The sequence below is a fragment of the Chrysochloris asiatica genome, unplaced genomic scaffold (assembly GCF_000296735.1).
Source record: "Chrysochloris asiatica unplaced genomic scaffold, ChrAsi1.0 scaffold00523, whole genome shotgun sequence".
In the NCBI taxonomy this organism is placed as follows: Eukaryota; Metazoa; Chordata; class Mammalia; order Afrosoricida; family Chrysochloridae; genus Chrysochloris; species Chrysochloris asiatica.
The window spans coordinates 473,040-478,198 of record NW_006409041.1 but is presented as its reverse complement, the minus strand read 5'-3'; the positions used below and the strand labels follow the sequence as shown (position 1 = coordinate 478,198).

The window sequence follows — 5,159 nt, the reverse complement described above, 5'->3', positions numbered from 1 at the left end:
AAGTGACAGTTTAGACATAAAACCAAATGGCCACTACTTGTATGTCTGTTGTGCTATGGTGGCTTGAGTTGCTGTGATTCTGAGGACTATGCCACCGGTATTTTAAATAACCAACAAGGTCACCCATGGTGGACAGGTTTCAGATGAGCTTCCAGACAAAGAGAGACTACGAAGAAAGAGTAACGAACTACTTTCAAATCGCTAGTCACTGAAAGCCCTATGAATACCAGAGAAACACTGTCAGATATGGGGCTAGAAAATGAGTCCCTCAGGTTGGAAGGCATTCAAAATGCAACTGGGGAAGAGATGTCTCCTCAAAGTAGAGTTAACCATGATGATGTGAATAGAGTTAAGGTTGTGGGATAAAAGTCCACAGAACCTTCATTTGCTGATGGGCCACAACTCAAAATGAAAAGAAACAGCTGTAATTGTTAATTGAAAATGAGAACATGGAATGTACAAAGTATGAATCTGGGAATATTGGAAGTTGTAAAAAATGAAATGGAATGCATCAACATTGATACCATAGGCATTAGTGAGCAGAAATGGACTGGTATTGACCATTTTGAATCTGACAACCCCATGATTTACCATGCAGGGAATGAAAAATTGAAAAGGAATGGTGTTGCATTCATCGTCAAAAAGAACATGTCCAGATCAGTCATGAGGTACTGCATGAGTCCAGCTCTCACGGGGATGCAGGACACGAAAGGAGACTCGGAGTCAATGAAAATGAGAGCAAGGGAGGAGTCTCCACTTAGTTGGCTGATGGAGCTCTCTCTCTGGCCTGGCTCATTAAGTCTTTAATTTTATAGTTAAAACTACACAGTACATAATGAATTGATACTTTGATCTACCCTTGAATTATTACACAGTTTTAATCACAACATTTCTTCACCTGGTGTTTAGACAACTATAACAAAAGTATTTCTGTGATGTTAAAACTGACTTTCACCTTCTCTCCCATGTAAGTGATATTGTTTCTTCTTATCTCCACTAAAAGATTTAGTTAAACCTAACATTAATCATTTCCACTTATTAGACCCCTGATTACATTCTCTTGGTAATATAAGTTTCTATTAATCATCAATGCTTGTACTACTTTGTTATTTCTACTAGGTGATTATTAATCTTCTATCCTACATAATGTATAACTATTTTCACAATAAAATTATTATTGACATCTACTTAATTATTTTGTTTTTCTAAAGTATTCATTAAATTGCTTAACCTCAGTGATCTTCTATTTCTTTCTTTTAAAGCTGTGAGGCATAAGGCCCAATCTGACTAATTGTTGCAGGAAATGTGGGAGTTTGTGAATTCTTGCTGGTAATTGATTGTGGTGAGGTCTAGAGGGGTCTGTCAGCTTTACTTCAGATTGTTATCTGCTTTTGTGGTCTCATAAATTCAGTTACTTTGCACTTAGGTTTTCTGTGAAGGGGAGTTGCTTATACAATTCCCTTTGCATTCAAACCACTGAAGCTGAAATAATTGCTACCAGATCGGTTTCTTCCCAAGGTCTGCAGAGCTCACAGTAAAAGCCTGTGAATACGGCAATGTTATATATTTTTACAAGTGAATTCAGAGTTATCCTAAAGAGAAGATAGAGGTCAGATTCTGAGAATCATCTACTTTGTATGATGTTTCTCCTCCCGCTGGGACTATGTCAAACAGCGGAAGTGAAGATGGCTTTCCGCATCTCACCCTGTTTTTATTTTTTAAATACAATGCTCTGATTTCCAATTGGGTGGCTTGAATCCTCCTGCCAATCAATCAGATAATGACTGGGAAAAGAAAAGCAAGAATAACAATAATTGCTATACTAACATCTATGTTAATAATAAAAGAAGAAAATGTTTTTTGAGACACAAAAGAAACAACCTTTTCCAAAAAGGAATTAGCTACTTCAGCAGTAGGAAGTAAAGCACTATCTGCATGACTAATATCACTAATCTTTTTATGCAAAGTTATTAAATCAGTAGAACTATCACTATTATTCCAAATGCCTCATAGATGCTGCTGGACTTTAAACCAAGGCACTTCAGTGTCGTTGTAAGGTAAAGGGGTGACACACATCCATTTATAATCTATGTGGCACCATGTGGTTAAGCGAACTTTGATGGCTTGAATTTGATTTCCTATGTACAACACTGCTTCCTTTAAAAAATTCACTTTAGCTTCTAGGTTCCTGTCAATTCACTCCTGTGCCATTAGGGCCAGGGACACATTTTTTGATAAGTGATCTACATGTTTTGCAGTATGCATTTCTTGAACTAGTGCAGCTGCAGATGCAGTAACAGATCCTACTATAGTAATCAAGGCTGCTATACCCCAAATAAGTGCAGCAATAAAACGTTTCTTCCTATCTAGAGATTGATCAATAAATTTTAGAGCTTGTAAACCTGGATCATCATACCAAGGTCCATCACTATGAACAGGTATCATAATATAGGGAGGCTGTTGAACTAATAACAAAACTTTGACATTGTCTGATGATGAACTACAATTAGACAGTATACAGGATATACAGTTATCTTCAAATACACCATCATTATTAACAGATATATGAACATTTCCTTTTGGACCTTGTGACAATATAGCATAGGGAGCCTGCACACAGGCATGAATGAGATGTTTTTCAGGTGCATAGTGAGTGGGGCAATGAAGGAAAACAGGGCCCATGACAGTAATTAATTGCCAGAGTGTGCTTTGGGAAATGGTGCCGTGTGGTCCAAAAATAGTCAACATAACAGAAACCCAAACTAGTCTATACCAAGGTTGTATAGGTTCTGGCATAGGAAAAGAGACCTTATTCCAATTAGAGCCAGAAAAATATTGAGCATATGTCCAATAATCAACTATAGGAGAACACACGGACCAGTCATTTATATGATAAGGGAAAGAAAGATTTAACAAGGGATACTTAACCACTAAATTAGGGAATACACAGTCATACCAATAAGGGTATCCAACATCCCGGTTCACAGGTTCCCAATTAGATTCTACTTTAGGAAGAAGCAGACATAAAGGGAGAGTAGTGGAAGGGTGAGATTGAGCGATCAAAAAGGTATTATTATAAATCATGGGACATGTAGAGAGATAGTCCATAAATCTTGTTTAGAAGAGTCAGGATAGGGGGAATCAGTAAGGAAGATTCTATAGCCAATAGGTAAGCATCCAGTAATCGTGGAGGAATTATCAACCAGTAAGTAAATGGTGAGTCACTAAGGCCTTTGTATGAAAAATTATAATTGACTTTTGGCTGCACAAAAGCTTCTGATTGACCTCCCAACAATTGAGAATTATTTACAAAAACAGGAACATCTGCTGAATCCCATGTTGTAGGGCGTAGAAATGGGGGCTCAGGAAGATAAGCACAATGAGTGAAGTGGATAGCTGTCACTCCCAATACCTGAAAAGCAAGAACTGCAAGCATAGCAACAAAAATAGTTTCTGGAGTCGCCTCAGCTCCCTGGGAAATTACAATTCCCACAGCTTGTGATCCGTTAAGCACTTCAATTGTCCCCAGGTGGGGGGTGGCCCTTGTCTGGTTGAAGCAGTCAGTCATCAATGAGTTGATGATGGACCTGTTTGATTATGCAGAGACAGACGTTGGAGGGGAGAGATCAAAAGTCGAGCTGTTGGAACCTGTGGTAGAGGAGGTGCTGGTGGAGTCACACCTTTAGATGGTTCCTCATTGAATGCTTCCATGCTCCAGGAGTGAGAAGTGGCCATCTTACTGACATAGGGTAGAATTAGTCAGTCTGGAATCCAGATGGGGGAGTCAGCATCCTGTGGAAGGACACAAGCATACCCTCGCCCATTGGTTAGTAACACATCTGAGCCATGAGAATCAGAAAACAGATTAATGGGGGTTTGTTGCAGGTGATTAAAGGCAAAGATAACAGCAATTAACTCTGTCCTCTGCACTGAGGTTTCCGAAGTTTGCTGCACATGTGAGATTTCTCTGATAAGAGTCATAGCTTGGCGGTCAGTGAAAACTGTAACAGCAGGTTCAGGAAGAGGCTCATTGGAAAACTACAAAGAGAAAACTACAGAATGTTTATTAATAAATTGAAGCAGGGGTTACTAGGAAGGTGATAAACAGTTTGACCAGAAAAGTCTTCCAAGGCAATCTGTCAATCTGTATTGTTCTGAAAAAGAGTGGTTATTTAGTCTGGAGTATAAGTACTGATGATTTTAGAGAAAACTTTTCCAAATAACTCTCGGCTAGGTACAATGCTGTAAGTGATAGGATAATATCCATGTACCTACAGGGAAGCCCAGTTAATACCAATATTATTCAAATTTATGCAACCACAAAAGCCAGTCAGGATGAAATAAAAGAATTCTACAATATTCTTCTATCTGAAATCAATCAGACATGCAATCAAGATGTATTGCTTATTACTGGGATTGAAATGCAAAGGTCTGGAGCAAAGAAGAAGGAACAGTAGTTGGAAAATATGGCCTTGGTGATAGAAATGATGCTGGAGAATGAATGATAGATTTCTACAAAACCAATGATTTTTTCATTTCAAATACCTTCTTTAGACAGGTTAACAGAAGACTATACACATGGACCTCACAAGATAGAACACATAGAAAAATTTGATTACATCTGTGGAAAGAGAACATGAAAAAACTCCATAGCATCAGTGAAAACAAGGCCAGGGGAACTGTGGAACAGACCATCAATTACTGATATGCAAATTCAAACTGAAGCTGAAGAAAATGAAAACAAGTCCACGAGAGCCAAAACACGACATTGAATTTATCCCATCTGAATTTAGAGATCATCTGAAGAACAGATTTGATACATTAAACACTAAAGAACGGAGACCAGAAGAGTTGTGAGATGACATCAAGGACATCATACGTGAAGAGAGCAAAAAGTCATTAAGAAGACAAGAAAAAAGAAAAGGTCAAAATGGATGTCAGAAGAAACTCTGAAACTTGCTCTCCAGCATAATGATACTAAAGCAAATGGAAGAAATGAGGAGGTTCAAGAGCTAAACAGAAATTTTCAAAGGTCAGCTCGACAAGATAAAGCCAAATACTATAATAAAATATGCAAATATTTGGAATAAGAAAACCGTCAGCATTTCTCAAGCATAGGGAACTGAAAAAAATTCAAGCCTCGACTTTCATTATTGAAA

At 38.0% G+C, this 5,159-nt stretch overlaps 1 pseudogene; it reads right to left on the bottom strand.

The window, feature by feature from the left end:
- Nucleotides 1–3,759: 3,759 nt before the first annotated feature.
- Nucleotides 3,760–5,159, bottom strand: part of LOC102817882 — a 5,098-nt pseudogene continuing 3,698 nt past the window's right edge.